The sequence below is a fragment of the Marmota monax genome, unplaced genomic scaffold, assembly GCF_021218885.2.
Source record: "Marmota monax isolate L192 unplaced genomic scaffold, Marmota_monax_Labrador192_F-V1.1 WCK01_AAM20220418_F8-fsc00103, whole genome shotgun sequence".
In the NCBI taxonomy this organism is placed as follows: Eukaryota; Metazoa; Chordata; class Mammalia; order Rodentia; family Sciuridae; genus Marmota; species Marmota monax.
The window spans coordinates 770,804-795,883 of NW_026694286.1; the positions used below are offsets into that span (position 1 = coordinate 770,804).

General features: G+C 36.0%; 1 pseudogene; it reads right to left on the reverse strand.

Moving 5' to 3' along the window:
• Positions 1–22,497, reverse strand: part of LOC124108931 (peptidyl-prolyl cis-trans isomerase D-like) — a 183,954-nt pseudogene extending 161,457 nt beyond the window's left edge.
• Positions 22,498–25,080: the final 2,583 nt, after the last annotated feature.

The window sequence follows — 25,080 nt, forward strand, 5'->3', positions numbered from 1 at the left end:
TAGAGGCAGATAAATATTAAACAAACAAAGAAAAGAAACCAATCAATACCATCTTTAAATGATAAGAACTACAGATGTGTGCAGTAGCTGTAGTCCCAGCTACTGAAGTCCCAGCTATTCAGGAAGCTGAGTCAGGAGGGTCTCAAGTTTGGGGGATGAGGATGTAACACAGTGGTAATGCTCACCTGTATTCAATCACCAGTATCACAGAAATTTTTTTAAATTATAAAAAAAATAAGAATTATATGTAAAGGACTGCCATAAAGGCAAGAGCTGATAGCTATATGTGCCATATGCCATGGTCTTCATGTCTATTAGTTCACCACCAAACATACTGTTTAGGAGGGGAAGAATTAGCTGAGCCTTCTGGCCCAGAAGATCTTATTGTTTAACATCGGAAGCTCCATGGCTACTTCCACAGGTTCATTGCTGATAAATTACCAGGAAGGACAGAGTCCATGAAGCTACCTTCTGTTATGCTCTTCCTATGGGGGAGAAAAAAGTTATTTTTTTCCCCATTCCTTGTTAGGTGTTTGTCCATGAGAATAACAAAGGGGATCAAAGAGAAAATAAAAACTTTACTACAAGGAAAAAGAAGACTGGATACATTTTACACTGGGGTAATAACACCCAGGCTCATCTCTTCTCCCTTTCAAGGGGACAATTGCTTCGGATAAGCCTGCCACTCTTCCATACCAGACATTTAAGTGGTAGTTCTCCAGAGACTTCAAATAGAATGTGTGCTGTCCAAAACAAGGTCCCATCAGCAAAGGAGCTTTGTACACCTGTCACTTGTACTTGTTATAAAACCACTCAAATTGCTGATCCAGTTAAAAATATCATGGTACCCTCAGGAAAGAAAGAAGATTAATCCAGAATATGTCCTTAAAGAGTGCATACCTGCCCTGTCCACCTTGAGAACCAAAAATGTGAGTTAGATGAGTTGATCTAATTCAGATATAACTCTTTTAAAATATCAGAAAGCTTTATAGTATTTAACTGCTTGTCTGCGAATGGGTTGGTTCAGTACTTTAAAAATATAGGGCTGGGGTTGTGGCTCAGTGGTAGTGCGCTTGTCTAGCATATGTGAGGCACTGGGTTTGATTCTTTGCACTGTATATAGATAATTAAAATAAAGGTCTATTGACAACTAAAAAATATTTTTTAAAAATATATATAAGAGCAATGTTGAGGGGGGACAGATCACACCTAGTAGAGTATATTACAAAGACTATAGGGATATATATGTTATACACATGTATATATAACATATATATATATATATATATATATATATATATACACATATACTTATATACTATGTATATAATTTTTTATTTCCTCTTTGGTCCCCTTTGTTATTCTCACAGACAAACACCTAACAAGAAATGAAAATTTGTATATGTATATATATATATCACACACACACACACACACACATATATATCACCACATACAAACACACAAAACATGCACAGACCACACAGCACAAATATAACTATGAAGACATGCTGGTTTTTTACCGCTGATACCTTCCTCCCACAAAGCTAATGAGGCCTTAGTCAGGAGCAGCTGAGGGAAGCATGCCTATTCTGATTCTGTATGGGTTTTCCTCTTTCATCATCCCATGTATCATTTACTAACCCACTTTAATGACCTACTGGTCCCTTCCTCTCACGAAAGCTGATAAATTTTTTCTATGTGAAATTGTCCACAGTTCATATTAATAAGCTTTCCCACTATTACAGCCTTTTCTCAACTGCCTCTAACAACCTGTCTTTCTCCCACTGTGTCCTCAGTGCAGCTGATCTTAAGGACCATCACTCCTACACCCAGCAGGGAAGAAAGAATTCCTAGGCTAAGTGCTACCTTGAGAACTCTTTCTTCTTTAGTCAAAAGAAAAATCACTTTATGGGTTTTTTTGTGTTTTTTTTTTTTTTACTCTGTCAAACTTCTACTCTTCATGTTAGTTTTTGAACTAAGAAAAATTGGTTTGGACCCTTCTAAAATACAAAATACAAAATTTCACTTATTTACAAGCACGCTTTGTCAACATAGAATCATGTACAAATATGTCTTCCTATAGAGTTCTAATACCACAAAAGTTTGAACGTACCCATGATGCTCAATACTATGATCTAATCCTTCCATGACAAGGTAAAGTTTAAAGTTTCCTCCTTCGAACCCCAGGCAGGACATATAAGTGACTTATGAAAAAAAAAACACAAATAATATCTCTAGGGAACATCCAAAAGCATTAGATGGAGACTCTATACCTAATAATGTGGCAGACTAGGCAACCTGAAAAGCTCTATCAAATGTTGACTTCAGTATAATCACATCCACTTAAATTCCTGAGAGAGTAAGAAGGCAAGGAAAACAATTTCGCAAGGCTACAAAAATGAATAAAGTCTGTTTAAGGGCGCTGAAGTTTTAGCTACCATGAAGTGGGGATGTATCTGTTTCAATAAACGAAGGTCATGAATTTTAATGACCATGTAGAGACAGAAAATAAGGCCTTGGGCTCAGACAAGGCAAGAGGTTGAAACTGAGAGTGGAAATCTCAAAAGAGCAGTACCCCCAATGAGAGGTGCCCTAGGAAGATGCCTACTTACAACAAAGAAAACAAGAACACTTGTCCCTCTCACCCAGACTCTGCATATCAGTCATCTTCAGCTGCTTAACCACCATCCAAAACTACATGGCTTAAGGCAACAAAGATTTCTTGCTTCTCAGAATTTCTCACGGGGGTCTTGGGTGGTGTTTTGCTGTCTAACTCAGCTCACTCCAGCAGCTGAAGTCAGAGGCAACGGCCAGAGCAGAACATCCAAGAACACCACACCCACAGGTCTGGAGACTTCTTGCAGGCTCAGCTGGATGTCTTCCACATGACCTTTCTCATGATCGGTCCAGCTCTTCTTACCACAAAGTTGCTCAGGTCAGATGTGCATTGTGGCCAGACAGCTCTTCCAGCCGTCTGCTCCCCCTGTACTCTCTCTTAGGCACTCTCCTATGATATCCTTGCACAATTAATCTCATCTTAGTGACTGCTTCTTGGAGGGCCTGAACTAACATTCCTATTCAGTATAAATTAGGGAATAATTATTTGCTTAACAAAAATATTTTATTAGATAATGAATTCCCTTTGGAGCAATTTTCTCTCTTTTACTTTGAAATGGTTAAAACTTCAGAAAAGTACTGGGCATAATATTTTTTTTAAATTATGTACCAAATCCCTATAATCAACTGAATTTAACACATTTTGTGTGATTTGACTTAGACACCCTTTTCTGGGGAGATGCCTAGCAAGTAAGGTGGGGTGTGACTAAATTGGCATGCTGTCTCTAAGAAATACTCAGCTCTGTTCAACCCTCAATTTCAAAGGCTCTAAGACAACTCAGGAAAATTAGCTTTCTGATTCCTCTGTGTTTTAAATAATAAAAATACTAAAGGATTACAATAAACAAATTATAACCAGCACTGTTCATTCATTTATTTTACTTTGGGCCGTATGTTAAAAACTTCCCTTAATGAACCCAATATCTATCTCTATAGAGTTAACATAGTGGTTAGGCAGCATATTCACTCATCAAGCCCCCAACAGGGAAAAGTAGGAGCCCAATCTTCCCATCCATCATGACTTGAATTGATTCACCTAGTGGGATACCACAGCTGCGCATTACACCCATTATTTCCAAGAACAGTTAAGCCAGAAAAGCTTTCAGGACCTAGATTCAAAATAAAAGAGATCACCTTCAAAAGAAAACACATTTGGAAGCAATGCTTCAACTATAAATCCCTTTTAGTAGCAGAGGAAAATATAAAAACTTCTGGTTTCTTTTTCTAAATAAAAAATTAATTTCGAAAAAGTTGTGGGACTCTCCTTTTCAAAAAGGAAATAACTTCCACTCTGCGCTAAGGGCAAAGTTTTCATCTCGAGCTTTGTACAGTTCATGAAAAGATTTGTTTACTTTCCTTTGAGTCTTTCTTCCTTTTTTTCTTTTTACTAACTCCTTCATCCACACTTGTTGCTAAAAATATACCAGGACATCCAGATGTAGTCACTTATGTTAACCATATTACACTAAAAATCCAGAAATTGAGTTTTAATTTAATTCACCTCTGATTAGAATGATAATATAGGAAATGTCACTTTTTAATTCCACTCAACTTTTTGTCTAAAATCTGTTAGAAGTGCAGTAACAGAGCACTCTCATTAAATATGATCTAGTACCTTCTTTCTCAATAGGACAATCTTGAAGTGCAAAAAAAAAATGTTTATAATTGATGAACACAAATTTTTACTCATGAATAAAATTTTATTCATCATCAATTCTGCTTTCAATTCTTCTGTATGGTGTTTAAGGCTAACTTTCTGCTTCTTAAAGGGAAATCTGAGTCCATTATTCTACTGAATTTCCTTCAACTATGACATCAGGATTGGATCTCTGTGAGAAATACCAAGGAAAGGACCAAAACTCACAGACACGGGCAGGAAGCTCTGATGTCCTGGCCCCTCTTACCAGAATCTTTCCTCCAAAGAATGCTGAAGAATCTATAGTCAGTCATTTCAAGAGCATTACCCTCAACAGTTACCAGATTTTCCCAGAGACCATCCTTTAGCTTTAGTGCTACTGCACTTAAGCCTAATATTTTGCAGTGTCTAACAAGAAGACAATTTGCATTCTACTGGAATCTCTTGTTTTTATCCTACTGCTTCTAGTTACTCAATTTAAAGGGGGACATGGCAATAAAAAGTACATTGGAATATGTAAGTTTAAAATAGTAAAAGAATCATTTAGGGCCAAACCCTGCCCCTTATAAGAAGGTAAATTTGTAGGTATTAAGATGACTAGAACACAGCCGAATGTGGTGGCACATGCCTGTAATCTCAGCAACTCAGGAGGCTGAGGCAGGAGGATTGTGAGTTCAAAGGCAGCCTCAGCGGATTAACGAGGCACTTAGCAACTCGGCAAGACCCTGTCTCTAAATAAAATATAAAAAAGGGCTGGGGATGTGGCTCAGTGGTTAAGCGCCCTGGGTTCAATCCCCAGTACCAAAAAATAATAATAATAACAATGATAATAATAATAGTAACTAGAACATATTAGATTCAACAGAAATCAATAGGAATATCACTGAAGTGGATGCTGTGTTCTTGTTGCATCTTACCAGGTGGTGCAGAATTTTAATTTGTCCAATTACTGATGATATTCACTTTGATTTGATTAAGGTGGTGCCTGTCAGGATTCTTACCTATAAAATCACTCCTTTACCATTTCTATTAAATAAGTATTTCGTAGGAGAATATTTTGAAACTATTTAATATCTCATTTCTTATCAAACTTTGAAACTTATTTGAAGATTTAAATTTTCCTATTTTATTCCTTTTTTTTTTTTTTTTAATGCTCAAATTGTCCCAGATTTGGTGGGTGGGAAACTATCCAAGCTGGCTTCTGTGTTCCTTTACTACTTCTCCCTCATTGTCTGAGTATTTGCTTTTTTTCTTTTATGATACATTCCAGGATCATCTGGCACCTTCCCTTTCAACAGAAAGGGAATATTGTCAATATTGTCATTATTGTCCAGTTCGTGGCAAATACACATCACTCCCTCACAAATAAATTCTGAGGTCAAATGTCAAAAAATAAAATAAAAGAGATGACTAGAACATATCCCAAAGCACAGGAAGAAATGAAGCTGAATGTCTTCCTTTAAAAAGTATTTCAAGGGGGGTTGGAGAGTAGCTCAGTATAAGAATGCCAGGGCACTGGGTTAGATCCTCAGCATTGAAAAAAAAAAAAATGTCTTTCCAAATCAGGAACATGGGCAGAGAGGCCTTTGGCTCACTATCTAATTTTGCCTTACAAAAAGCCAGTCCTCCTTGGGTCCCCTGGCTAGTCATCAGAATAGGCTCCACAGGCCGGTGTGGCACTGCTACTGTGTTAGCAAATCTGCCCCCACTCACCTCAGCACGTGCAAAGCTGGGCCGACCAGCCTAAGTGATTGGTGTGAGGGAATGAGCATACAACATAAACCAGGACACCATTCTCACCTGGAATTTTCCAAATAAATCTAAGTAGATTCTCTTTCCTCTTGAGTTGTGATGTTAAGGATCCAGGCCAGAATTACCTGTGTGCCTTGATAGATGAAAAGGTTCACATAAAGTAGGAGAAAATGAAGCAAAACTAGAAGGAATCAAAACTGAAAGATGGCAAGATACTTTGAAAACCTGATTATCATGATCCAGTAATCTGATATTCCTCCCCTCTACCCCTTTCATGCATTGGTTACATGAACCAATTAATTCTCCATTTTCATTAAAGTTTAAGCAAGTTTGCCTTCTGAAACTTAGAACAAAGGAGTCCAGACTAATGTTTTCCACTTTTTTATGCAGAAAGCCAAATAATATGTGCTAAATGGAGATGAAATATAACTAGGAAAACCATATAATTTGGGAACCCAAAACTCCATTCTTGAAAGTTTAAAAAAAAAAAGTTGCTATTAATAAAAACACAACATTTACACCAGAAATGCCCAGGGAAAATCAGGCACATGGTCCCCTTAAACATCTTTATTGTCATTATTGTCATATTCAGTAAAGTTGGCCATACCCAGATGACTTAGATGAGGTTTTCGGAGGGAAATATTTGCTATTTATTTTTTATTGATGCATTGCCATTATACATATTAGTGGAATTCATGATGCCAATGTCGTATTTGAACATGAACATAACATAATTTGATCAATCTTGTTCCAAAGGGAAATATCTGAATGAATGAAAGAGAGAGAGAAAAGGTAAATAAAAAGAAAAGAGACTGGAAAGTTGCTCCAGTTTTTCGATGGTGAGTGCTAAATTGGAACAACTGTGCCATGATTGCTGCCCTCCATCCATTGCACCAACTCAGCAGGAAGAAAACCTAGAGCTGGCCGTGGTAACTAGGAGAGAAACTGGCTGGGGGAATGCAGCTCTCACTGAACTAGATTTGGGATCAGTGAACAGTGGCCATCAACTTGGTGACACCAAGTTTTACCTTTGTTGTACTTCATTTCTCTCCATTCATCAGATAGGAGCTGAATGTACTCTCACCCAGAAAACTAAAAATTCTAATTTCAAAACACGTACCAGATTCTTCTTTTCCTACCGAATCACTGGCTGACTTCTATAGCTTCTCCTTTCACTCATCTATAAAGGAAGAAAAAAAACCTGGAGGTGATGCCAGACCCAGGTCTACCCATGTGTCCACAGAGTTTCCAGTATGTTAGAACAGGGCAAGAACATACCTTGGGGCTCACCGTCAACATGTCCGAGTTTCACAGTCAGTCCAGAAGGAAAAAAAAAAAAATCACATCACTGATTATCATGATCTCTGCTTTCTTATTCTCCAACATATATTCTACCACATATATGTGGTAGAAAGAATTAGGACTTTTGATTCAAACTGTGATTTGAACCCTAATTCTATCACTCACCACCAGCCCCAACCAACACATTAATTACCTCACCTGAATATGTGTCTTCATCTTTAAAATGGAATAATAACATCTGACTCATAGGTAATATAAGCATTAAACTATACATCAGACACCCTCTGTGCCTTATCTCACATTCTATTATCTGACAGCCAAGGAGGGCTATAAAATTTGGAGGGCCCAGTGCAAAATGAAAACACAAAGCCCCATTTTATAAAATTATTTAGAATTCAAGACATGGGGCCTTGGGTGGTTGCACAGATGGCATACCTTCTAAGCAGCTGTGCTAATCACCTCTCCCTTTCTGCCTCAGGGCTTCTCTGATGCTATGGCATTCATTCATGTACAATCTGGAAGCCTGAGTGCATTATTACAATCCACAGGGCAACCCTGGAGCAATGGAGGATGGAAACCATGAATAAATGCTGCCCTCCTCTGTTGTTCAGGTGGGCAATTCAGAGGTGCATTCTCAACACTGCTCAGAGTCCTATGGGATCCATCTTTAGCTGTCCACAGTGGCAAATGGCCTGATGATGATCCTATGAAGAAAGTGTTCTCTTTCTCTTTTGCCTGAACACAAATTCTGGTCTCAGACTGTGCTCTTAGGCTTACAAAAAGACATACTTTTGACAAAGCACCTTGCATAGACCTGACTCATCCACAACTCCCTCTCCCCTTCTGTGTTGCAAGAGTCAATGACCGGAAAAGAGAACTGAGGATCAAATTCTAACCACAATCCAGAAGAAAAATACAAAAAGAGAACTTTACATTCATTCCACCATCCATCTTCTCAGTTCTCCCTCTCAATTCACTGCTCTTTACTCATCCACCCTTCTTTGCCTCCACACCATGTACTCATATTTCCTTTTAAACCTATCTGGCTATTACCTGATGAAACATTTTAAAATTTCCATTTATTGAAGTCCTGTTTTCCCTGACATTCATTTGTCCTTGATCCTGGAACAATCTCACTGGAAGAGAAAACATGATCATGACTCAGACCTGAATGAGGTAGGAGAGCAAAATTCATGATTTTACCAATAATAACACAATAAACTAAGTTAAAGGAAGTAAAGTACTCTCAAGGCATCACTTTAAAAGGATAAAGGATAATTGGATTCTTGGCTAGCTAAGAACAACATTCTGATAACTATAAAAAATTTATATATCTTTCTTGCTATAGTATTGTACTTTTCTCTGTCAAAATAATAATCTTTGTCTTGTTTATGTTATTCACCAACACAGTTCTATTCAATAACCTCTCTAAAGAACAATATTGGAACAGAAAAACTTCATCAAACTGATCTGCCAATCTGGGTTCAACCACATGCTGGATGCAACAAATGTCATTAAAAGTCCAATAATCCAACAAATTCCAGTCTGATATTCTACCAGATTATTGGATTTTTTATACTACTGGGAATTATGCTATTAATACCACAGATACCAAAATATAACTCAGTTTTAATCATCAAACCTGAAGGACTATATTTTTATATTTTATTAAATAAGATACCCAATTGATTGTTATTTAAAGAAGTTCTTTTTCTCTTTTTAGATTTATTTAATTATTTTCATGAGGTATGTATGACAGCAGAATGCATTTTGATTCACTATACACAATTGCATCACAACTTTTCATGTCTCTGATTGTACACGATCTAGTGTCACACCATACGTGCAGTCATACAGGTACCTAGGGTAATAATGTCCATCTCATTCCACCATCTTTCCTGCTCCCATTCCCTCCTCTCTCTCCCTTCCTATTGCCCAATAAAAGTTCCTCTCTTTTTCCCATGCCCTAACCCAACATTGTGGACAAGGATCCATTTATCAGAGAGAACATCTGGCCTTTGATTTGTGGGGATTGATTTACTTCGCTTAGCATGATATTCTCCAACTCCACAGTTTCTTTATCCATTCATCTATTGAAGGGCATCTAGGTTACTTCCACAGTTTAGCTATGGTGAAAAGAGCTGTTATAAACATTGATGTGGCTGTGTTACCATAGTATGCTGATTTTAAGTCCTTTGGGAAGAAGTTCTTTTTCTTACATAAACTATTAAACTACAACTAATATTCCTTATTAATCATAGGCAGATTTATTACTTCAGTGAAATAATGCATCAAATTGTAGAATCATTTATTTAATGCCAAATTTATTTACTTCCACAATCACATTTTGTAGCGTTTGTGGATAACAGTTTGAACAATACTTTCTAATCTTTTTTTAAGTCTTTATTTTTTAGTTTTAAGTGGACACAATATCTTTATTTTACATTTATGTGGTGCTGAGGATTGAACTCAGTGCCTCAAGCATGCTAGGAAAGCACTCTACCACTGAGCCATAACCCCAGCCCCAATATTTTTTAATCTTAATCTATACCCCTTAGACAATGGCAATAATTACCATTATATAATAGGTAATACTGTAATGCCAAATTTAACTTCCTTCTTTTATATACTTTCATTATTTTCAGTTTCTGAGGTATTATCAGAAAAATCTTATTATTATTCTCATTTTGTCAATTTATCCCTGAAATCCATGACCACAGAAGGCTCGATGATGTAGTTGAAAAGATGCACATTCAGATTATTTCCAAATAAAGAACTATTTTTGCTAAAGTTAAACCACTCAGATCTCTACACAACACAATGCCATGTTTTCATTTTTATCTTATGCAACTTCTCCAAGCCTTGGTTGGCTTCCTCCCTTGTCGGTGGGGAAGAGTAATGCCTGCTTTACATTCCTAATAAATGAAAAGTGCTTAATGTTGATAAATGGGAACTCCCTATTTGCACAGCTAAGGATGTGACAGAGAACAAAGCCCAAGCCAAATCATAATTAACTAAACAATTTTACTTAAGCAATAAGAATTTCCAAAACTAAGTGGGTCTTTAAGAAATCAGCTGCTTCCTAGGAGAGAGGAATTTATTTTTTCAAGTAGTTAGTTTTAAATGCTTCAGCACCTCTTTGTTTCTATTCATTGTAATACAACCAAAGACGACTTCTGTATGTATCCACGGCAGAGCTGATCAGAACTACACACTGCAGTTTGTTGTTGTACAGACTTCCTTCTCATGAGTCCTCAAATATTTCAGATGTAGCCAAGGAAAGAAAGATTCCTCACCTCAATGCATATAAATATTCAAAACCAAGTTTTTAGCCATCATCTCAAGAGTAGCATCTCCTAGTCCAGTGCTGAGAAAAAGAATCACAAATGGTCTTAGTTCATTGTCTGTCATTATAACAAAATATTTGAGACTGGATAATTTATTTTTTCTCTTCTCTTTGACTTTAATGAGAATATATTTAGGCTCCATGACATGTTTTGTCACATTACAGAAGCTTCAATTTTGTTATAACAAGTTTTTTAGGGGATTGGATGTTAAATTTTGTCAAATGACTAGCACATATAACTGTTTTTTCTTGACCTATTAGCATAATAAATATATTAATAGAGTCCCTAATACTAAAATACCATTGTATTCATATATTTTTATTAATGCACTTACATGTATAACATTAGTTTATTCATGTCTTGCTGAATTATATTTACTGACTTTTATTATTAAATTTATTTATTTAATTTGTTATACATGATGGCAGAATGTAATTCATTTCATATTACATATATAGAGCACAATTTTTCAAGTCACTGATTGTACACAAAGTATTTTCACAACATTCATGTCTTCATACATGTACTTAGGGTAATGATGTCTAACTCAATCCACCATAATTCCTACTCCCTTACCTCCTCCTTTCCCCTCCTCCCCTTTGCCCTATCTAAAGTTTCTCCATTCTTCCCATGCTCCGCCCTCTATCACCATTATGAGTCACCATCCTCATATCAAAGTAAACATTCAGATTTTGTTTACTTGAGATTGGCTTTCTTCACTTAGCATTATATTCTCCAACTTCATCCATTTAACCTGTAAATGCCATTATTTTATTCTCTTTTAATGCTGACTAATGTTCCATTGTGTATGTATACCAAAGTTTCTCTATCCATTCATCTACTGAAGGGCATCTAGGTTGGTTCCATAATTTAGCTATTGTGAATTGCGCTGCTATAAACATTAATATGGCTGTGTCCCTGCAGTATGCTGTTTTCAAGTCCTCTGGATATAAACTGAGGGGTGAGACAGCTGAATCAAATGGTGGTTCCATTCCCAGTTTTCCAAGGAATCTCCATACTGCTTTCCAGATTGGCTGCACTAATTTGCAGTCCCACCAGCAATGTATGAGTGTGACTTTTTCTCCACATCCTCACCAACATTTATTGTTCTTTGCATTCTTTATAGCTGCCATTCTGACTGGAGTGAGATGAAATCTTAAGAGTAGTTTTGATTTGCATTTCTCTAATTGCTGGAGATGTTGAACATTTTTTCATGTTTGTTGATTGATTGTATATCTATCCTCTTCTGAGAAGTGTCTGTTCAACTCCTTGGCCCATTTATTGATTGGGTTATTTGGGTTTTTTTGGTTGGTTTTTTGTTTTTGTTTTTGTTTTGGTGTAAAGGTTTTTGAGTGCTTTATATAATCCTAGAGTTTAGTGCTCTATTTGGTATGCTTGTGGTATAGACTTGATCCCATTTCGTAGGCTCTCTATTCACCTCACTGATTGTTTCTTTTGCTGACAGGAAGCTTTTTAGTTTGAATCCATCCCATTTATTGATTCTTAGTTTTAATTCTTGCACTATAGGAGTCTTATTAAGAAAGTTGGGGCCTAAACCTATATGTTGGAGATTTGGGCCTACTTTGGGTCTCTGGTTTAATTCCTAGGTCCTTGATCCACTTTGAGTTCAGTTTTGTGCATGGTGAGAGGTTTAATTTCATTTTGTAACATGTGGATTTCCAGTTTTCCCAGCACCATTCGTTGAAGAGGCTATCTTTTCTCCAATGTACATTTTGGCATCTTTGTGTAATATAAGATAACTGTAGTTATGTGGGTTAGATTCTGTGTCCGCTATTTTGTACCATTGGTCTACAGGTCTATTTTGGTGCCAATACCATGCTGTTTTTGTTATAATTGCTCTGTAGTATAGTTTAAGGTCAGTAATAGTAATGCCACCAGCTTCACTCTTCTTGCTAATGATTGCGTTAGCCATTCTGGGTCTCTTATTTTGCCAGATGGATTTCATGATTGCCTTTTCTATTTCTATAAGGAATGTCACTGGGATTTTGATTAGGATTGCATTGAATCTGTATAGTGATTTTGGTAGTATGGTCATTTTGACAATATTAATACTGCCTATCCAAGAAAAGGGAGATCTTTCCATCTTCTAAGGTCTTCTTTAATTTCTTTCATTAGTGTGATGTAGTTTTCATTATAGCTGTCTTTCACCTCTTTCATTAAGTTTATTCCCAAGTTTTTGTTTGTTTGTTTTGAGGCTATTGTAAATGGGGTGATTTTCCTAGTTTCTCTTTCAGAGGATTTGTCACTGATGTACAGAAATGCCTTTGATTTATGGATATTGATTTTAAAACCAGCTACTTTGCTAAATCCATTTATTAGTTCTAGGAGATTTCTGGTGGAATGTTTTGGGTCTTCTAGGTATAGAATCATATCATCTGAAAATGGTGATAATTTGAGTTCTTCTTTTCCTAACTGTATCCCTTTAATTTCTTTTGTCTGTCTGATTGCTCTGGCTAGAGTTTCAAGAACCATGTTATATAGAAGTGGTAAAAGAGGGCATCCCTGTCTTGCTCCAGTTTTTAGAGGGAATGATTTCAATTTTTCTCCATTTAGAATGATGTTGGCCTGGGGTTTAGCGTAGATAGCCTTTACAATGATGAGGTATGTTCCTGTTATCCCTAGTTTTTCTAGCATTTTGAACATGAAGGATGCTGTGTTTTATCAAATGCTTTCTCGGCACCTATTGAGATGATCATATAATTTTTATCTTTGAGTCTCTTGATGTGATAAATTACATTTATTGATTTCCGTATGTTGAATCAAACTTGCTTGATTATGAAGCACTATCTTTTTGATATGTTTTTGTATTCAATTTGCCAGAATTTTATTGAGAATTTTTGCATCTATATTCATTAGAGATATTGATCTGAAGTTTTTTTTCTTTGATGTGTCTTTGGTTTTGGAATCAGAGTGATATTGGCCTCATAGAATGTGTTTGGAAGTGTTCCCTCTTTTTGTATTTCATGAAATAGTTTGAGAAGTATTGGTGTTAGTTATTCTTTAAAGGTCTTGTAGAACCCAGCTCTGTATCCCTCCGGTCCTGAGCTTTTCTTGGTTGTTAGGCCTCTGATGGTATATTCTATTCCATCATTTGAAATTGATCTGTTTAAATTGTGTGTATCATCCTAATTCAATTTTGGCAAATCATATGACTCTAGAAATGTGTCAGTGCCTTTGATATTTTCTATTTTATTGGAGTACATGTTTTCAAAATAATTTCTAATTATCTTCAGTTTTTCTATAGTGTCTGTTGTGATATTTCCTTTTTCATCACGTATGTTAGTAATTTCAGGTTTCTCTCTTCCTCTCTTTGTTAGCATGGCTAAGGGTTGGTTAATTTTATTTTTTCAAAGAACCAACTTTTTGCTTTGTCAATTTTTTCAGTTGTTTCTTTTGTTTCAATTTCATTGATTTCAGCTCTGATTTTAATTATTTCCTGTCTTCTACTGCTTTTGGTGTTGATTCATTCTTCTTTTTCTAGGGCTTTGAGATGTAATGTTAGGTCATTTATTTGTTGACTTTTTCTTCTTTGAAGGAGTGAACTCCATGCAATGAACTTTGCTCTGGGTACTGCCTTCATAGTGTCCCAGAGATTTTGATATGTTGTATTGGTGTTCTTATTTACCTGTAAGAATTTTTTAATCTCCTCCTTGATGTCTTTTGCAACCCATTGTTCACTCAGTAACATGTTATTTAGTCTCTGGGTGTTGGAGTAGCTTTTATTTTTTATTTTATTATTGATTTCTAATTTTATTCCATTGTGGTCTGACAGAATGCAGGGTATTATCTATACTTTTTTGTACTTACTAAGATTTGCTTTGTGGTATCACATATGGTCTATTTTAGAGAAGGATCCATATGCTGCTGAGAAGAAAGTGTATTCTCTCTTTGATGGATAATATATTCTATATATGTCAGTTAAGTCTAAATTATTGATTGCATTATTGAGTTCTATGGTTTCTTTGTTTAGCTTTTGTTTGGAAGATCTATCCAGTGGTGAAAGAGGTGGGTTAAAGTCACCCAGAATTACTGCGTTGTGATCTGTATGATTCTTGAACTTGAAAAGACTTTGGTTGATGAATGTAGATGCTCCATTGTTTGGAGCATATAGATTTATAACTGTTATGTCTTGTGATGGATGGTTCCCTTAAGCAGTATGAAATGTCCATCTTTATACATTTAATTAAATTGTTAGAAGTCTACTTTATTTGATATGAGGATGGAAACTTTGCTTGCATATGTAGACCATGTGAATGGTATATTTTATCCCAACCTTTCACCTTCAGTGTGTGGGCATCTTTTCCTACGAGATGAGTCTCTTGAAGGCAGCATATTGTGGGGTCTTCTTAAATCCAATCTACCAGCCTACATCTTTTGATTGATGAGTTTAGGTCATTAACACTTAGGGTTATTATTGAGATATGATTTGTATTACCAGTCATTTTTGTTTATTTTTATTTTTTTAACTTTTTAGTTGTCAATGGGCTTTTTTTTATTTATTTGTATGTGGTGCTGAGAATCAAACTCTGTGCCTCACACATGCTAAGCAAGTACTCTACCACTGAGCCACAACCCCAGCCCTTTGTTTATTTTTGATATTTAACTTGACTTGGTTTCTCCTTTGGTTGGCTTTTCTTTTATTGTAGTTCTTCACTTTGCAGATTTTCATTGTTGTTTTTCATTTCCTCCTCGTGGAATATTTTGCCAACAATGTTCTGTAGTGCAGTCTTTCTTGCTGTAAATTCTTTTAGCTTTTGTTTATCATGGAAGGTTTTTATTTCATCATCAAATTTGAAGCTTAATTTTGCTGGATATAAGATTCTTGGTTGGCATCCATTATCTTTAAGAGGTTGGTATTTGTTGTTCCAGGATCTCCTGGCTTTGATAGTCTGGGTTGAAAAATCTGCTGAGATCTGAATTGGTCTTCCCTTATAGGTAATCTGATTTTTCTCTCTTGCAGTAAAATCCTATCCTTATTCTGTATACCAGGCATTTTCATTATAATGTGCCTTGATGTGGATCTGTTATAATTTTGTACATTCAGTGTCCTATAAGCCTCTTGTATTTGATTTTCCAATTCATTCATTATGCTTGGGAAATTTTCTTATATTATTTCATTGAAGAGATTGTGCATTCCTTTGGTTTGAATCTCTGAACCTTCCTCTATCCCAATAAATCTTAAATTTGGTCTTTTGATGGTGTCCCATAATTCTTGGATATTCTGTTCATGATTTCTTATCATCTTCACTGTGAGGTCAACTTTATTTTCAAGACTGTATATTTTGTCTTCATTGTCTGAGGTTCTGTCTTCCAAGTGGTCTAGTCTGTTGGTGGTGCTATCTATTGAGTTTTTTAATTGGCTTATTGTTTCTTTCTAGGATTTCCGTTTGTTTGTGGTTTTTTTTCAGTATTTCTCTTTCTTGAAGTAATCTCTTGCAACCTGTATCTGCTCTCTTATCTCTCTCTGTTGGTGTGATTGATGGTCGCCTGAATTTGTTCTCTTCTCTCTTTATTGGAGTGATGGATTTTGCCTGTATCTGCTCACTTAAGTCATTCTTTAATTCCCAAATCATTCTAGTTAGGATATTCTGAACTCCTTCCCTGACATTTCACCTACTTCACCATCTATGGATTCTATTGTTGTAGTGTCTCGGTTTGTTTGGGGCCCTTTCCTCCCTTGTTTTTTCATGAGGTCTATGTGTCTTCCTGTCTTGCAGTGTAGATCTGAGGTATTACAGCTTCTGCCCTATTGTCTTATAGTGTGCCTACAAGTTACCAATACCTCACCTTTAAGGGGGAGATCAATATCACAGCATTCAATGTGCCCAACGTGTAGCCATATATCAGTTAGCTTCTATTTTTACATTCACAATTTTGTCACTATAATCAGAAATGATGAGTTCAGTTATCTTCAACCATATAGTCAATAGGTTTGAGTAATGGTTTACAGTTTCTGATGGTGGAAGGGGGTCTAGGGGTTGGCTGAGATGTTTATGAGGTAGGGTGTGAGAATATGGAGGTATTAGATTATATGACTAGTGAGAGGGTAATCATAAGAAGTTGGCTGTTAGTAGGAGAAACAAGAGATAGGCAACCCCAGGCAAGACTCCCTGTTACCTCAGCAACAAGATAACTGTTAGCACCTCTAGTAGAGAAACCTCTGGTGCAGCCAGACCACAGGGATCTTAGTGACATCTTACCAGGTCCTTACTGTTGATTCCTTAATTGAAGCGGTGATATCCCAGTTTTGTAGTGGTGGCAGCCTCAAACCTACATGTATCCTGATGTTGGGCTGTGGAGCCACGCTTTGGTGAATAAGGAACTCCAGTGTGGGCAGGCATGGGGTGTCTCTCCCCAGGAACTCCAAGCCACAGTGGCATGGGGCAGGCAGGCTCTGCCTCTAGAACCGACTGGGTAAGTTTTTAGAGGTTTATTGGCTCACAGTTCTGAATTCTGAAAAGTTTAAGAGGATGAAAGCAGCAAGAGTTTCATCCTGCTTCAACTTATACAAGGGAGAGAATTAAACAACAGCAGATGGGGTAGAGAGGGAAGATGAGAGGGAAGGGGAGGGGGGATAGTAGGGGATAGTAAAGGTAGCAGAATACAACAGTCATTAATATGGTATTATGTAAAAATGTGGATGTGTAACCGATGTGATTCTGCAACTTGTATTTGGGGTAAAAAATGGGAGTTCATAACCCACTTGAATGAAATGTATGGAAGATGATATGTCATGAGCTTTGTAATGTTTTGAACAACCAATAAAAAATAAATAAATAAATAAAAGTAGAAGAGTAAACAGGAGCATGCAAAAGGGAAAAGGGGGCCATAGCTGACCCAGTGGTTAGTTGATAAGTCATTAATCCATTCACAAGAATCTTGCCTCCAGTCCAATTGTTAATGAACTTTCCATTACAATAATAAAATACCTGAGATAATCAAGTTACAAAGAAAAAAGTTTCACTTTGGCTTGTAGTTTTCAAAAGCATATGAAATAAGGTACAAAAATACTCAAAGTAAGAGATGTACATGGGTTGGGATTGTGGCTCAGCAGTAGAGCACTTGCCTAATATGTGTGAGGGACTGGGTCTGATTCTCAATACCACATAAAAATAAATAAAGAGATTGTGTCCATCTACAACTAAAAATATTTTTTTTAAAAGGAGATGTACAAATTAAAACAACACTCAGCCACCAGTTTTCAACTGTTAGATAGGCAATGATCAAAACGTTTACTAACACCTTGTGTTGGTTTTATGGAGAAATAGCAATATTATATTTCCAACAGGAATATAAATGAATTCAACATCTCTACAGTGCAGATTTGCAGTCTATATCAGATAATCTATTCTTTAACAGAAATTTTCTTTTCTTTTAATTTATCCTATACATATATTCAAACAAGTACAAAATAACACATGTACAAGATATTAACTGCAGCATAGTTTGACACAGCAAAAAACTGGAAACCATCCACATGTCTAGTAATAGGTGAATGGTTAAGTACATTTTGATATATGGATTCATTGAATTATCCTGTAGCCATAAAAATTAATATGAATACTCTTTTTGTAACAATGTGAACTGAATTAAAATGTTAAATTTAAAAAATATATATTTATTTTTTAGTTATAAGTGAACACAATACCTTTATTTTATTTTTATGTGATGCTGCGGGTTGAACCCAGTGCCTCACACATGCTAGGCAAGTACTCTACCTCTGAGCCAAAACCCCAATCCAAAAATGTTGAATTTTTAAAAACACAAGCTGCAAAAAGATCATTTGAAGAACATGTAATTGTTAATATAAAAAGAGATAAAGGGAATATCTACGTACATATTTGTTTACATATGCATGAAACATTATGGAAGTATATTTACAAACCTGATATCACTGTTTGCTTCCATAGAGAAGGGCTGGATGGTTGAGGAATATAATGGAAATGAGATTTTTTTATTAAAAGCCCTTTTGCATTTTTAAACCATGTAAATATGTTCCCTATTTAAAAAAAATAAGTAAAACTAAAGATTAAAAAGAAATTACTAAAGTTCTCTGTTTCTCATTTTTCCCTCAAAAAATGAGAAAATAAGACAAATCTCAAACATCTTCTCTAATTTAGGGATTTAAGCTTGGTATAAGAAATCAAGTCTTTAGGAGAAAAAATAGAATTTTTTGCATTTCATACATGTAGCTCAAGGGTGCCTCTGTCCCATATAATTGTGATTCCATATCCTCAGAGTCACTGAGCAAAAACTTTAGTTCTATGCAGTTTTGCTCCCTTCTTATAAACACGTGACATCAACGAGGTCTTTGTGAAAATTGGAGATGTGCGTGCAGAGCTCCTGCAACCACATACTAAGCAAATATATGCCTGTGATTCTCCAGCTCAGGACACCTGAAGACAAATGGTTCTCCCTTCTTACCACAGTTCACTCAAGGAATGTCGAAGTTCCCAAGGTCTACCTATTCCAGCCATTCTCACTCTAAGGAAAATCTGCTTCATTCTGTATAGAAGTATGATGGTTTATATCTGTGCATATACCATTTAGTGGTCCATATACAACTTGGTGGTTTAGAAGCTGACATACACACAGTCTGCTTATGATGAAAAGGACCAAGAATACAGTTGTTACAAGTATACAACACTCTACACTGTAAATTTACCCAAACAAAAGAGCAGCAACTAAAACTAAAATCATACTCAATAAAGCAGAGATAACTGTTTCTCCTTGATTTTGTGGGAATTGGCACTATCCACATGTGAACAGTACAATAAGAGCTTTGCAAACCTGTCAAAAACTGCACATGGTAGCCAGACTCATTAGCCACAAATATACTGATTAGAATCCCTTAGTTACCTGGAGTTTTTTGTTTTGTTTTCTTTGTTGCTGCTGCTGTTGTTGTTATTGTTGTTGTAGTACTGGAATTGAAGCCAGGGTTGCTTAACCACTGAGCCACATCCCCAGCCCTTTTTATTTTGAGACAGGGTGTCATTAAGTTGCTTAGGGCCTCAATAAATTGCAGAGGCTGGCTTAGAACTTACAATCCTCCTGCCTAAGCCTCCAGAGTCGCTGGGATTACAGGCATATGCTAATATTCATTTATGAAAACCAACTTTTCATCAACTTTAACAACTCATTTAAAAGATTACTGGTAACTAGTCTTCAGTTATAATCTGAAAGTGAAAGTCTACAGAATATGTTACATGCTTCTGTTTTCTTCATTATAAGATAATGACATTTATTCCAACCTCACAGGATCATTTTAAGAATCAAATGATAAAACTGGGTGTAATAAAATTTTATAAGTTGCAATAGAGCCTATATATTTTGCAAATATAAATTACTATCATTAAATCCTGATAGGGCCCTGGTTGCAACTGTCATGCAACCTTGAGCTACCATTCAATAACTACTGAATTTTGGAAGATCTCAAAGGAGCCTGGGGAAATTTGACAAATATGACTTAGTCAAGTAATCAAAATAAAAGTTATTTATAAAACATTGTTTAGAAATTAATGTTTTGGGGATTTATTGATAGCTCAATATGATATGAATATATTTGATCAATGTAAACAAATTTCCTAATGAGTGTGGTCTTCTAGTGCACCCAATCTCTAGTTTGTGATAGACAACAGTGGAGGAAGTGAAATGAGCCAAATTTTCACATTCACCACTTGGGAAATATGCCCTGTAGATATTTAATAACACTCTGCTTTTTTGCAATCATTATATTAGTCTATACAAACTTACCTTCAGGAGCTGTTTTAATTACGAATGTATCATGCATAAAACATGTGGAATCATTTCAATATGTTCATTATCCTTCGCTTCATCCTTCAATTCACAGGCGTGTTTAATTGTACGATATTCAACAACTCTTCCTTAGGCTTAAGATTTCCACAGATATTAGTCCAGTTGAAATTTATAGAAAGTAGTCCTCTGGCAGGTTGCCCCTGATTGAGTTCCACTTGAGAGAATAGTATTAATCAGTGCACTGGAAAACACGTGGGCACAAAGCTGCAGGAAATCTATGCTTCATCCCATAGGGCTCTGATTATGAAAATAGATTCACATATTTTAGTGATAATATTAGCAGCCATGATTCTTTCTCAAATGAAACCCACGCAGTCATGCATATTAGCACTGGTCGAACACTTTAAAACTTTATTTTTAATAGGGCTTTAGAGGAAATGATTGCAACCTACCTACATACTTATTCTCCCAACTTTGCTAGGGTAACATGAAGTTTTATTAGACTTCTGTTGAAGCTATTTACTCCTCTGAAGTTTCAGTTTCTATAAATGTTGAATCATTCAATAATTTACAGTGGAAACTTTTTTTAAAAAAATCTTTTCCCCAAATCAAAAGCAATTTGAGAAATCCCAAAGTATCTGAGGCTGGAGGGATCGAAATGTAATTACTCAGTAGATAGACAATTATGTATTGGAGACAGTGGACCAGAAGTTGATTCTCAAATGAGGAGCCACATAAAATTGCCAAAGAGGGTGAGAAGAAAGAGGCAAACTAGTAAAGAAAGCTGGAGAACTTTGTAAGACAAAAAAGAAGAAGAAGAAGAAATTATTAGAATTGAGTGGTGGTGTTAAGCATCAGGAGAAATTTTGGTGAGATATAGATATAGATATAGATATAGATATATGGGTTAAGTGCCCTGAGGAGAAAAGGTCTAATTGAATTGGCCTTCAAGTGACTAAAAGGAAAGCAATTTTGACCTGACACCAAAAACGTAGATTTGAGACCTAGACAAAAAAAAAAAAGACTTGTCTTTCTCAAACTGGAAGATGAGAACAGACAGAAACAGTCCTTTCCTTCTACTAGAGCAATGTCTTGAACCATTTTTTTCCCACCAAGACATATATAGCAAACAATATTTCCAACATGTGTTGTACAAGCATATATAGACCCAGAATATTGGATATATGTAATTTTTACCACATTTCATCCCTTTCTTTTCCACTCTAAAATTATAAAGAACAACTGCACCATCTTTGTCAGACAAATACTCTAATGTGGGAGAAGGTGAGGGCCGCTAATCATTCATTATATGGACTGTACCTCACAAATGATTTAGATAGCTCAGATTGTTATCATACCCTAGCAGAGGTAAGCCGAATTAGAAAAGGCAACTGGAAATGCCTAGAGAAGGTCAAAGTGTCTGACTACTTGTCAGTAAGCTTCTGAGAGCCCACAGGTTAAAAGAATTAAGTAGTCCCCAAAGACTTTTGGGATCTGAGCCCTGTCACTCACTATTATTCTTCCAGACCAAGAGCCAAGATCTCTCTACTGAAAGAGAAATTCTATTTTGAGGGAGGAAATCAGGATAAACAAAATCCAATCCCAATTAAGAAAAAAAAAATACAACCTGTCCAGGGAAAGGCAAGGCTCAGGCCTGAGAAACAAGGTTCCGGAATCCAGCAGTTGAAAGAAGACACAAGCCACAGTAGAAACATTGGTCATCCTATATTTGGAGCAGGGAATAGCCCTTATCCAGCCCTTAGCATACCTAGGTTTTTTCATAGCCCCTGTAGACTCACACATCAGGGTTCTCTCTTGGCCCCCGCTGGCTCCTAGTACACTTGGGCTCTCTTTTTCTTGGCCCCTGCCAACTTCTAGCACATCTGGGTTCTCTTGGGCCCTACCAACTCCTAGCACACTTGGGCTCTCTTGGTCACTGCTGGCTCCTGGCACACTTGGTCTCTCTGGGCTCCTGGCTCCTACTACACTTGAGGTCTGTTGACCTCTGCCAGCTTCTAGCACATCTAAGTTACAGAGTTGTGCAGGATCAGCAGCACACAGCATGAGGAGTGTCTACTGCCAACAGGTTTCATCAGCAGGCACTTGCTCACAAGCAAATGTTCATGACCTTGAGTACATACGCTGAATCAGAGTATTTCTGACCTTGACTACACACTCACCATAACCGCCAATTTATGGCCTTGGCTACATACTAAAAACATAACATAGCCCACCGGAAGCCTTGGCTAGGGAGCCTAACTATATAACCATTTGGGGCATGCCCCCAACAAACCTATACATTTTAAATCTTGGAAATCTTTTGAAACAATATCAATTCACCCCTCAATAAATAATTTTCTGAACAATGTTCTATAAAGGATAAATTACAAAATCAAAAAGTTGACCACTTAGGGAACTTGCTTCTCATTTGAGTCTTCTCAAAAAATGTAAAACTAAAATCCAACCACAGGAAATTGAAGCATACAGAGAAAGACCAAAATGTTTTTCCCATCTCACATCTTTTAGGAAACTTATTTTGCATAGCTCTCTTTTCTGAGATACAGTACTTATAGTTATTAGCAAATAGACATTTAGTCGCCTACTCCCTGCAAGTTTATTTAGTAATTTTTTGTGTATGGTATTTTTCTAGGTCTTATCTCTCCAATTAAATTATAAGTTCTAGATGATCAGGATTGTACTCCTCTCAGCCTTAGGATGATGCTAGGCACAAAGAAATCATTCTATTAAATTCTTGTATGATTAATTAATTAAGAAAATTTAATTAATTTCTACATTTCTCTAACTCATTGTTTTCTTTCCAGGTATTATTTTTGGATTTATTTATATTTTATTATAATTAAATTTAAGCAAAAAAATTTAATGTGTCTGTGTGTATATGTGTGTGTGTGTGTGTGTGCATGCATGCTTGTTCATGTGTGTAAATATCTAAGGGCAACTTGCAGATATCATAAACTGAGAATTAAGAAAAATATGACTGCCTTTAATCAGATATGTCATCAAAAACTAAATATACTTTTAACTTTGGAAAGAAACTGCTTTTAGTATAGTAATATTGGTGACCCCTTGGGGAAAATAAATTAGAATTTATATCTACATCTAAGAATCTTTTATTAAATATTTTTTTTTAGTTGTAGTTGACACAATACCTTTATTTTATTTATTTATTTTTATGTGGGGCTGAAGGTTGAACCAGGGCCTCGCATGTGCTAGGTGAATGCTCTACCACTGAGCCACAGCACCAGACCCAAGAAATCTTGTTTTATAGATTAAACTCCAAATGACATAGTTGCATTTGTTCTAATGCATTATTCTAGTGGTTTTCCTCTGCATCTATTTTACCATTGAAAGTTATCTTCTTACTTTTGATGTCACTGCCTTAAAGAAAGCTCTTATCAAGATAAGTCTGAGAAAATATTAATCTAGGCAAGACAATTTAGAGTAACTTAATTCCAGAGATTAACATTTATAGCCTTTTGATTACTTTAAGAATTAAAGGTAGGCAGTGTTCAAGCATATGTTCTTGGCTAATTTTCAAAAATTAATCCCACAAAAGCCAGCAACTTGAATTATTTATTTATTTGTTTGTTTGTTTATTTATTTATTCATTTATTTGGTACTGATGATTTAACCCAGGGGTTCTCTACCACTGAGCTTCATCCCCAGCCCTTTTTATTTATTATTTTGAGACAGGGTCTTGCTAAATTGCCGAGGTTGTCTCGAACTTACGCTCTATCTACCTTGGCCTCCCAAGTCACTGGGATTTTAGCTGTGTGCCCTTATGCTCAGCTCAGCAACATGATTTCCACTGTTATGCTCACTGCAGGGGAAATTATATTAGGAAAAAGAGGTAAACACAATGCAATGTTCAGATAATCAGAATTCCTCAAGGAACAGAGAAAAAATATTAGGTTAGATCAGTACTTGTCAATCCCCTACAAAAGCAAAAACTTGGAAGCGTTTTAAAAAGTACCAATACTTGACTTTCAGCTCTAGAGATTTTGATTTGCTCTGTCTGGGAAGGTCCCTGTTATCTGAAGTTTTATAAGTTCCTCAGATGGTTGCTCTGTACAGCCAGAGTTGATAACCATTCAATTAAATGACGTAAGATTATTGATAAATTTTCAATAAACTTTCTAAAAAGATGCTTAAACACTTTCTGCTAAAATTCCGTGCAAATTCAAGCAAAATATAAACTATCCTTAAGTTCGACCCACTTTTATGTAAACTTAAACAAATGTTAACACACATACCTATAGCCTGTAGATTTCCCATTAAAAACACCTGTCAAAATTATAAAGATAGGGTTGTGGCTCAATGGTAGAGTGCTTGTCTAGCACATGTGAGGCACTGGGTTCGATCCTTAGCACCACATAAAAATGAAATAAAGATACTGTGTCCACCTACAACTAAAAAATAAATATTTTTTAAAAAATTATACTATGCTTACAATTAGAATTGTAAAACCACATCTATGCTAAATTCTTAGTTCAAAAGAGTTCCAGACTCTTTTGATCTTAGATTGATTCAGCTTTTATCACTTAAGATCATCCTGACCTGAAAGGCAACAATTGGTCTTTTCTATCACCTCATTAGAAAAGTCCAAGATAACCACTCTAATTGGATCAT